Raw genomic sequence first — 12,046 nt, forward strand, 5'->3', positions numbered from 1 at the left:
CAAATGGCCTCCTCCTGCACCTATTTTCTATGTTTCTAACATCTTCAGATTAGTTAGTGTCATAGGTAGTTCTCTGACTGCTCTTTTTGTCCTCTCTGGAATGAATATTTATATCCTGGTCAATGCTTCTAAATGTTTCCTTCCCCAGAACATTGCTTGTCTTTTTTCTAGTCTACATGGCCTGTGTAACAATTGCAAGTTTTCATAATTTATCAACAACTCCCATTGTCCAGTTATGGAGGAAGCACAAAATGGATCACCCTTCCCAGCCAAGCTGGATAAAATCCTTGCATTTCTTGATTTGCTACACCCATTTTATTTCACTTAAATTCTAAAGATGGATGCAGCGAAGCAGTAGGATACACTGTCCTTGTTTATTGGTGTTCCAAAGGTAGACAACTTGATCATTAGGCTAAAAGCTGTCTGTGGATACACTCTCTACAGATGCTACCAAACCACTTGAGTATGCCCAACATTATCTGTTCTTATTTCAAGTTCTCAGCATCCACAATCTTGCATTTCAATAGCGAACTTCCCTGAAACAGGAACTTCGTTTGCTATATTATCTCCTGGATTTCACTGAACAAGCTTGTATTTAGTCTCCTAAACAAACTACAACCTCAGGATCATGTAATCATGTCCTTTGTAATTTGATGAAACAGATTCAATGTCTTTGTCAATAATCTCCTACTTCTCAGCTACCTCCTAATGGCATTTCACATACTTGAGCAAGTTGCAGTAATCATGACCATTGCCAAGAAAGAAGACAAGTGGGGAATATTATTGTTAGGATCTTCCTCAAACCTCTCCTCCCTGTGGCTGAAGTGTTCTTCCCAGGGTTACAATGTGTACTGTGCCTATCAAAAGGTAGTGTAGGAAGGAACTCAGATGATTGTTTACGCCAAAGATAGACACAGAATACTGGAGTAACTCAGTGGGACAGGCAGCATTTCTGGAGAGAAGGAATGGGTGACGTTTCGGGTCGAGACCCTTCTTCAGTGGGCATATTCTCCACTGTGTGACAGATCCAAGAATGATGTGGGGAATAGTCCCGACCTTAGCAATGCTTCACCTCTGCCAAAAGAGCAGGATGATGATGAATACAAATTTGTCTGTCCGAAAAATCCATCATCATCCTTTGTCTGCTCTTTAGAATGCATTCTGTTTGTTGCTGAATTCTCATTGGTCTAATAAAGGTAATTCATGAGTTAAATCTTTCTAAAATATGGTAATTCTCCCGAGGAGCCACGCACGCGGCGGGAGTGTCCCGGGGAGCCGCGCGGGCCTGATCTACCTGCCGAACAACTGCGCCCTCGTAGGCCCAACTGGCCCCACAAGCCTCCCAGAGGACTGCAGAGAAGCCGGGCGGAGAGACCTGTCTAGGCCGAAGGAGTCTCAACGACTGTGGCGATGGGAGCCTCGGTGGCCACGGGGGCCTCGACAACAACAGGAGCCTCGGCGGCGGCAATGGGAGCCTCGGCGGCAGTGGGAGCCTCAGCAACGGTGGGGCCTCAGGATCAACCCGCCATCAGTGGTCGATGAGCGTGAGGTGAGGAGGGGAAGACAATGGGGAACTGGCATGGGGGGACCACCGTGAAGAACAATGGGGACCTGGCGTGAGGGGACCACCGTGAAGAACAATGGGGACCTGGCATGGGGGGACCGCCGTGACGGGTGGTGGGAGAACAAAGTGGGACCCCAAGTGGGGGAGAGGGGGGCCACTCTAGTTTTAGAATCCTCTGCCCACGGGATAAGCCTGCGTTTGTTCGTTCCGGTTAAGGCGCTGTGCACATGGCAGCCAGCCAACAGTCGCTTGTCTTTTTCTTTTTTTTCCCTCACTTTTAATTTAATTTTAATTTCAAGTTTTTGTGTACCTTGTGTGTTGTGACTGTTGGCAGACCAATTTCCCTGAAAAATGAAAGAAGACCGTCACTGCAATCCTCTATCTTCAGAATTATTGGCATTCAATTTTCTCCAATCTTAAGTAAGAAATTATTTCGTTTGGGATGCCAACATATCTCACTCAAGATGAAAGTTATTTTTCAAAGACATGATTCCAGGTAGGAAATGAGAAATCACACCGTGAGGAGTCCATAGTGATCAACAATGGATTAAATTCATTTTCCTTCCTTCAATCTCCTCATTTCTCACTTTCACTTACTGCCTCAGGCTAAACAAATTTAAAAAAACCACTGCATGCAAGGAGTCCTCTTCGGTCCCCTGCTTGTTTCTGACTTCATATCCTTTATATCACAAAGCTACTTTATATTACAAAGCTACTTCCCTCTTTAATATCACTCACTTCCACCTCAGTCTTACCCAAACTGCACCCGAATCATTCATTCGTACATTCCTCCCCCCTGGACTCGATCTTACTCTAATTATATCCTGGCCAATCTGCTATCTTCCACTCTCCATAAACATAACCATATCCAAATGTCTCTAACTAGTCCTTGCTGATCTTATTCATATAGGCTGCAAAACCTCAAGAACTCAGTTTATGTGTTAAACTTACTTTTTTTCCACCACATGAGGCCTGTGACCTCATCTTGCTCTACTATTCTCAGCTTATTGTGTTCCTTTCAGTCTAGCCTTTGCTGTATTTTAAGTTGCTTTGCCCTACTATTGGTACAGTGCTGTGGGGACAGATCAGGAGGAGGAGCCATCTTGGGGAACGGCTGCTAACCAGCAGCCGTCCGTTTAATTCACTTTTTTATTGTAGTTTTAGTGACTCCTGTGCTTTGTTTGTGGGAGAGATAGACTTTTTAATGTGGGGGTTAGGGGGTAACAATATTTCTAGGTCCCTACCTGGTCGGTGAGGCAGCTTTTTCTCCGGGCTGCCCCGTCGACCCGTCCTCGTGGCCTACCAGCGGGCGTGGAGCGCCGTTTCCTGGCGGGGACCGCCCAGCACCTCGGCTTCGGTGGCGGCACAGCGCTGGAGCGCTATCGCGGAGCGGAGCGGGCGATGCCTTGCCTGGGTCGCCGCGCTGGATCTACGCGCTGGAGCTCTGGTGAGCTGTGACCGCCGAGTTCATCACTTCCAGTCTGCGGTGCGGTGCGGAGCGGGCGGCGCCGACTTCATCATCGGGAGCCTGGGAGCTCCAAACCAGCGCGGCCTTGTCGGCTTCGGAAGCCGCGGTCTCCGGTAAGGAAGCGGCCGTTCCAGGTGGCCCAGCCGCTGAGAGGACTCTCCCGACGCCAGGGCAACAGCACCCGGCCAGAACGGCCAGGAACATCGGGCCTCCATAGAGGCAATAGCGGAGGCCTCAATAGGCCTGACTTTGGGAGAACTGGTGATGGGGACTGGACTCTGTGCCTTCCCCCACAGTGGTAACCATTGTGGGGGGATGATTTTTTTGTGTGTAAGTGAATATTTTAGTTTGTGTCCAAGATGGCTGTCGGAAGGGAGAGTGTACGCTGGCGCGGTTTAGCTGCCGCTGCTCTCTCTTCACATTGTGTTTTTGATTTTTTGTCTTTGGATCGAATTCTGTCTTTGATTTGTGTATTGGTGATGTCTTTATTATTTATTTTACTCCGATTATATGTTTTTTTACTCTTGTTAATTTCTGTATGAGGTTGGCCTAGAAATATTGTTAATTTCTGTAAGGTGTCCTTGAGACTTTGAAAGGCGCCCGCAAATAAAATGTATTATTATTATTATTATTATCTCTTTGAAATTCCCTGCCTAAATACCTTTGCTTTCTCACCTCAGCGGGCCTTGATAATTCTTTAAAACACAAACATTGCTAACACTTTTAGTCTTCTTCATTGGTTTATTGTCCACTTCACAAATAATCTTGAAACATTTTTTCTACATTAAAGTCATTACACATTGCAAGTTGTTGTTCCTTCCCTCATATTAGTTAGATAGAGCTCTAGGCGAGTTAGATCAAGAGATATGTGGAGAAGGCAGGCAAGGGTTATTGATAGGGGACGATCAGCCATGGGTTGAAGGGCCGAATGGCCTCCTCCTGCACCTATTTTCTATATTTCTATATGTTCTTTCCTCCTTTTTCTTCTTCCACTGATCTCCCCTCTTTAACATTCTTCAATGGTTTCTCCTTTCTGGCCTTCAGTGGCCTTGTCCCAACTTCATCTCTTTTTGGCTTTTCAGTCCCCTTCCCTCCTCCAACCATTTTTTTTTCTGCCATCTCATGTCCTTTTTCTCAAGTGTACTACCGCTTACTAATGTTAATATTAGAATTTTAAGGAGGATACACCTATGTAACATTTTAATGCGCTGCTTTATTATCGGGTTGACAATATTTAAATGGAAATGCTCAATCTAATGTGGTACTTAGAATTATAGATCAAAATAGTTCCATGTTCAATTCCTCATCTGCGATGAAATGGCTATATTAGGTGGTAAGCCACAGTCGATTTCAGAGCTAAGTATTCACGATTCAATGAGTTTCACATTTGATTTGTGGTATTGATTATTACATTGAAAACAATCAATCATAAAAGAAAGCATTGTGGCATTAATAATTACATGTGAAATATGTCAGCCTTCCTTCTAAAAACCTTCCTTTGTTAAAATAATTTTGTATTACCTTTGCTTTCAGCCGAAAGCTGATTTCCTCATGGTGTAATTTAATTACAATTTCTCGTTGACTGTCCAATCTAAAGAATAAAAACACTTTTATTCAAGAAAAGCAATCCAACACATTTCTCAGTGCTGCAGTCACAACTAATCATAAATGATTCCTAATACATCAGGAAAACCACACATGGGAATTATGACTGTGATGTTATTTCATTAACATTGCATTAAGGGGACCAGGATGCCCTCATACAATAATTGCAAAAAGATAAATAAGATAGATACAATCTAGAATTAAGAAATACTCTGAAACATGATGCTGTTGTTGTGTTTTCTTTGAGAAAGGTAAACTTCAAAAATATGCATCCAGACATGTATACAGATCTGAGAAAATTTGCAAAATAGAGCAGCTTGCTAAATTGTGGTGTAAAGTAATTAGAATAGAAATTTCAGAGGTAAGTGTTGGCAATAAACTTAATCACCATGGCAACTGTATTATAGCAAATAATAATAATTCACGGAAAGATTAAAGAACTCCAAAGATTCCAAGGAGACATTACATACAGATTTATGTTCATTGTAATATAGAAGATTGATGAGAGATTTGATTGTGGCATTTGAGAGGTTCTTATAGTGGGCAGAGAAGAAAAAACTTTTTTGCTCAGCATTTAGAAGATAAATTAAGGAACAATTATTGACACTAAAGGAATAGGGATTTTGAATTATTTCCCACAAATTTACATTAATGTGCATTTGTATAAAATATATGTTGATGCATTACCCTTTCACTGCATTAATCAGGAATGTAAACAAAAAAGGCTTAAAAGTAAAATTTAAATGTTGTGCAAATTCTTTCCACGCTTGATGACGCAGTTGGCTCAGGTGCAGTAAATTCTGACATTTCTTGGGCGTTGTGTAGGGCTGCTGAGAGACAAAGTCGGAGCAGCTTTGCTTCTTGCAGACTCGAAAAATAAATCTTCAGATGGAGAACAGCTACATGGCTACTACACGCTTCCCCTCTTCTCAGTGTTGGGCAGAATTGATGCATTGGAGTAAAGTCTGCACCATAACATGTGCCCACTATTCATTTAGTTGTAGGTGATAAACATCAACAAGAATTGATTGATTGATTAATATTTTATTGTCAAATGTTCTTGGTACAGTGAGATTCTATGTTTGCGTACAGTACAAGTATAAAGGGCGCCGACCAGGTTACAGAAGTATTCAATATAGACCTTCTTTCTTCCCCCCCCAGTCCCTCTCTGTTCTCAGCTGCCCCTCCCCCACACCAGTTCCCTCTTTGTTCTCAGCTGCCCCCCCCCACTCCCCACAACGGATCCCTTCCCTTCTTGGTCTCGGCGGCACGTCCTTCACTGATTTGTTCAGCCTCTTGACTTTCAAAATTATTAGGATGGAAACTGCTGGAGTGGAAGAGAAGGCTTATTCCATATCATCTTCTATTCTATTAAATGCTGTCTGGCTATTTAACTGTGGAAGACATTATATTCCCAGACCAACCACAACCTTGGACACCCTAAATTCCTATCACGACCAAATGAACAGCAATGATTAAATAACGTTTTTTCAGCATGTTTGAATAAGTTGTTTGAAATACCTACGTTTACTGTAAATGCAATTACATGTAAGAATTAAAAATTGACTAAATTTCCCTCATAACTTACTAAAGAATTAATCATCTTAAGTTAGAATTTGCTGATTATTTGGTTTAGGATTTTAACCTCCATTTTTGAGTAGGATTCTACCAGAATGGGGTTTTGGATTCATAGGTGTTGCTAAATGGATAGTTGGAGAGAATGGCCCTCACAAGCACAGCACAAAGGCTTTTGCAGCTTTCAACCAAACAAATGTGTGTGAACCCTGTTGTTATCAGACTTTGGAGAAACAGTTTTACTGCCAGTTGTCAGTGAGGAACTATTTGAGCCAAGGTAAATCAGCAGCAAACATTGTCAATGTGTAGCCAAGCAACTTGACAAAGGTCATGCATCTACCAGTGGCGAGGTGAAGAAATTGAAGAGGTTGGAATTTGAGGAACTCAGAGATCCGAAAGGCTATAAAACTGCAAGTTAGTTATAAAAGGTTAAACCTGTGGATGGATTGGCACACAAAAAAGGATTTAAAATTTAGATTTAGATTTAGACCCTTTATTTGTCATTCAGACCTTTCGGTCTGAACGAAATGTCGTTGCCTGCAGCCATACATGTAATAATAAACAACAAAACACACAATAAATACAAATTAACATCCACCACAGTGAATTCACCAGGCACCTCGTCACTGTGATGGAGGCAAAAATCTTAGGGTTACTGTCTCTTCCCTCCTCTTCTCCCTCTGCGCTGAGGCGATACCCCACCGGGCGATGGTAAGTCAGTCCCGCGGCTCACCGAGCTCCGCAAACGGGCCGGTTCAAACTCCGCGGCCCGGGGTGGTCGAAGCTGCCGCCCTCCAGTCAAGCGGACGCAGGTGTTTCCGCGGGAGCTCCGGAAAACAGGCACCAGCCTGTGACCTGCGAGCTCCCGACGATGTCGTCCACGGGCCCGCGGCCGAGCCCCGGATTCAGGTCGCCGCCACCAGAACGCCGCCTCAGCCACCGGAGCACCGTCTCAGCCCCGCACCGGGCCGCCTCAGCTACCGGAGCACCGTCTCAGCCACGCGCCGGGCCGCCACAGCCACCAGAGCACCGCCTCAGCCCCGCGCCGGGCCGTCTCAGCCACCGGAGCGCCGTCCCAGCCCCGAGCCGGGCCGCCCTCACGGGAGCGCCGTCCCAGCCTCGAGTCGTGCCGCTGCCACCGGAGTGTCTCAGCCCCGCGCTGGGCCGCCCTCACCGGAGCGCCGAGTCGTGCCGCTGCCACCGGAGCGTCTCAGCCAGCACTGTCCCAGCCCCGCACCGGGCCGCCCTCACCGGAGCGCCGAGTCGTGCCGCTGCCCGAACGCCGCCACAGCTCGAAGGCAGCCAGCCTCGCGTTGGTGAGTCCTGGCTGGCTCTACCTCCGGAGCCTCGAGGTCGGTCGCAGGTTGGAGGCCGCCAGCTCTGCCATTAGGCCTCAGCGCAGACGGAGGCAGAGAAGGGGGATACGACAAGAAAAAGTCGCATTCTTCCGAAGGGAGAGACAGAAATCCCTGTTTCAGCCCCCCCCCCCACACATAACACAACCTAATAACCAAAAATTTAACTAAACAAGACAACAACAAAAAACACAAAAAAGTAAAAACAGACGGACTGCAGGCGAGCCGCAGCCTTTCAACAGCGCCGCCACTTCTGGAATGATCTCTTTAGCGTTTTCCAGTTATTCCTCAAAATATGAAGTCTGAAGAAGAGTCCGCAGTCTCATATCTCCATTCAAAATATGATTTTTCTATGATTGTTTAGCAGCATTGTTTACGATGATAAATTAATTATCAATCTGACCATTTTGTTTAGTTTAGTTAAGAGGTACAGTGCGGAAAAAGGCCCTTCGGCCGACCGAGTCCGCACCGACCAACGATCCCTGCACATTAACACTATCCTACACACACTAGGAACAATTTTTACATTTATACCAAGCCAATTAACCTACGAACCCGTACATCTTTGGAGTGTGGGAGGAAACCGAAGATCTCGAAGAAAACCCACGCAGGTCACAGGGAGAACATAAAAACTCCGTACAGACAGCACCCGTAGTCAGGATCAAACCCGGGCCTTTGGTGCTATAAGGCAGCAACTCTACTGCTGCGCCACCTGATCGATTTTTAATACAAAATCGTTCAACAATCCTACTAGAAATATTTATAGTCAGATCAATTAATTGGGATTAGATTTTTTTAAACAAAGTCATTCAACAATCCTACTAAAAATTATTTATAGTCAAACCAATATGGATATGCTTGAGAGAGGTATAAATGAAACAAGTGCCACACCACAGGCTACCAACATTTCAACTTGTGAGAAACCAGAGTTGATCTCGGCAAAGAATGAGTAAATAAACAACGCAATAAAAAGAGTTGGGTGTTCCAAGGGATTAATGAAAAAAATTGGGAAATTCAGGTATTCCAAGAATCAGTACAGGAACCATGATTTTTCAGTTATGTCTACTGGAATTCAGACACACAGTGCAAAGAATGTCAAAATAAATGTGGCAGTTGATTCTGACCAGCCAAAATCTATCACGGAAAATAAATCCACAATGATGGGAGCATTGTCTACTTTTTATGAGCTAAGTTGAGTTAATTGTTATTCATTTATACATACAATTTTATGGAACTCGCCTGTACTTTTTGTTGCATTAAAAAAAAACTATTGAAAGCCAAGTAATCCACTAGAGGGCATTGACTGAATTCCAGCAGAACTGGAGTAGAAGCTGCATGAAACTATAATGAGATTTGCTGTCCAATAATGTTCAACAACTTCTCTGTGAATTTGGTGCCAGTATTACATCTAAGGCAGATTATGTGTATCAGTGTTGAAACAATTCACAGAGTTTTGATTTACTGATTATCTTGTTCATTGATCACAATTTCATAGTTGAAGCCCAAAATTTATACTATGGGTCCAGTGCATTATGTGCAAAATTGATGATATATTATTGCTTTCAACAGCCTTAATTACATATGGATTGTATAATAAATAAAATAGCATTATAATGATTGTTTCAAACATGCTTTTGACAAAGTAATAACTTTTCTATTTTCTCCCCTTTCATCTTGCATACTGAGCATTTGCAGTTTTTCCACTATCCTACACCGCAAAATCAAATAGTCCAATCCTGAGAAAATGGTGATGGATGACACCATTTCATTCATTAGAGAGATTCTATCACCAGACCACCTGGTCTCCTCCCCTTTCAGTTCTATAAAGGAATCATTCCCTCTGCAATTCTCAATCCAATGTACTGCATTTGGTGTTCAAGATGTGGTCTACTCTGCACTAAAGAAGCCAACTGTAAATTGGCTGACTGCTTTGCAAAGCACCAACATTAAATCCGTATATTGGCATATCTCAGCCGCTCTTTTTTATTCTCCAGCTCACACCCACGATGACCAGCTGTCCATGGGGCCCATAGCAAGGCCTGATGTAAGGAACAACCTCAATATTTTGTTACTTCCACTGTTTGGTTTATAACTGACTAGCTCTTCTGTAGATTATCCATCTATAATATTGACTCTTTATTTCTCTCTCTCTACTAGCATGGCCATGCATTTCACAGATTTTACACATTTCTTTGTTTATGTTCCCTTTCTCCAACTGTCCTAGTTAATCTATCAACCAGGTGGCTTCAACACTTTTTTAGAACACAACCCTGGCCTCTTCCTATCAGAGATATTCCCTTTGTCCCATCATTCCCACCTCTCTGCAACTTAGAACTTGCTTTCTCTCTTAGAGACACCAGCGTCTGCAGATGATGGAACCTTGAGCCAAAACCAAAGTGCTGGAGGAACTTAACAACCAGGCAGAATCTGAGGAGGGAAACAAACCAACATTTCTGCCACTGCGAGGCAACAAACCTACCAGCTGCCCCATTGTGGGCAGCTGGTAGGCCTCCTCCTGCATCTATTTTCTATGTATCTATGTATTGTGCTGACCCAAAGAGTAAGAGGAAAATTCACAGCAACTTGCAGAGCCCTTTGATCCCATCAGAGAGTGATGTACAAATCCAAACTCCTTCAAAGTGGCAACATATGTGGATCGGGTGGTAAAGAAGGTATGGTATACTTGCCTTCATTGGTCAAGGCACTGTTTAAAAGTTGAGAAGTCACGTTGCCCCTGTACTTTGTGTGCAGTTCCGGTTGCCACATTATTGGAAGGATGTGGAGACATTGGAGAAAGTATAATATAATAATAATAATAATAATATATCTTTTATTGTCATTGCACGTCAGTGCAACGAGATTTAGTGTGCAGCTCCACTGATGTACAAGAAAGGTAAATAAATACAATACATAAATAAGCAAGCTGAATTGATTGACATGACCATCTGAGGGAGACTGTCCAAAGGGAGTGGGTGGGGGGGCACTCATTAGGGCCGGTTCAGAGCCACTATAGCTCTTGGAATAAAACTGTTCCTGAGTCTAGAGGTTCGGGCGTAGAAGGCCTTGTAACGTCTGCCGGAGGGAAGTAGTTGAAACAGACCGTGGCAGGGGTGTGATGAGTCCTTATGGATGCTGAGGGCCTTCCTGAGGCACCGCGTGTGGTAGATGCCCTCCAAGGCTGGTAGCTCTGTCCCGATGATCCGCTGCGCTCTGTTGACGACGCGCTGAAGAGCTCTCCTCTCCGCCTCCGTGCAGCTGAGATACCACACAGAGATGCCATACGTTAGTATGCTCTCTGTGGTGCAGCGGTAGAACGTTGTCAGCAGCTGTTGGGGCAGACCAGTCTTTTTTAATGTCCTCAGGAAGAACAGTCGTTGCTGGGCCTTCTTGACCAGCGCGGCGGTGTTTGTGGACCATGTGAGGTCTTCTGAAATGTGAGTGCCCAGAAACTTAAAGCTGGACACTCTCTCCACACTTTCCCCGTAAACGGAGATTGGGGCGTATTCTCCAGAATGGGACCTCCTGAAGTCAATAATCAGCTCCTTGGTCTTGGAGGTGTTTAGTGTCAAGTTGTTATTGGCGCACCAGTCCGCCAGGTTCTGCACCTCCGCTCTGTAGTTTGTTTCATCACCGTTGGTGATCAGCCCAATCACTGTTGTGTCGTCTGCAAACTTCACGATGGTGTTGGTGTCGAATGCAGGGACACAGTCGTGAGTGAAGAGGGAGTAGAGCATGGGGCTTAGTACACAACCCTGTGGTGTGCCGGTGCTCAGGGTGATGGTGGAGGACAGGTGCGGGCCCAGTCTCACTGCCTGCGGTCGCTCCGTGAGAAAGTTCAGGATCCAAGCGCATATCGGTGAGCTGAGGCCTAGCTGGTGGAGTTTGGTGGTGAGCTTGGTGGGGATGACCGTATTGAATGCAGAGCTATAGTCAATGAAGAGCATCCTCACGTACGTGCCCTGTCTGTCCAGGTGAGTCAGGACAGTATGAAGGGCCAGAGAGATGGCATCCTCTGTCGATCTATTTGCCCTGTATGCAAATTGATGGGAGTCCAGTGAGGCAGGGATGCTGGATTTAATATGGGAGAGGACCAGCCTTTCGAAACACTTCATGGGGATTGGAGTCAGGGCAACCGGCCGGTAGTCGTTGAGGTTGGTGATTTTTGACTTTTTTGGCACCGGCACTATGGTGGCTGTTTTCAGGCACTTGGGGACCGTTGCCAGAGATAGAGATAGATTGAAGATTCTCGTGAATACCTCCGCCAGCTGTCCAGCACAGTCCTTTAATACTCTTCCCTGTACTCCATCCGGGTCTGCAGCCTTGCGTGGATTGATCCTACGCAGAGCGCACTATACCTCCTGAGTGCTCAGTGTTAAGGCCTGTCCCTCCGCTATGGCCGGGGTTATTCCACACCTGGTGGTGTTGCCAGTATCGAACCGGGCAAAGAAGGTGTTTAGTTCGTTGGCCAGTGTGATATCA

Source organism: Amblyraja radiata, chromosome 2, assembly GCF_010909765.2.
Source record: "Amblyraja radiata isolate CabotCenter1 chromosome 2, sAmbRad1.1.pri, whole genome shotgun sequence".
Lineage (NCBI taxonomy): Eukaryota > Metazoa > Chordata > Chondrichthyes > Rajiformes > Rajidae > Amblyraja > Amblyraja radiata.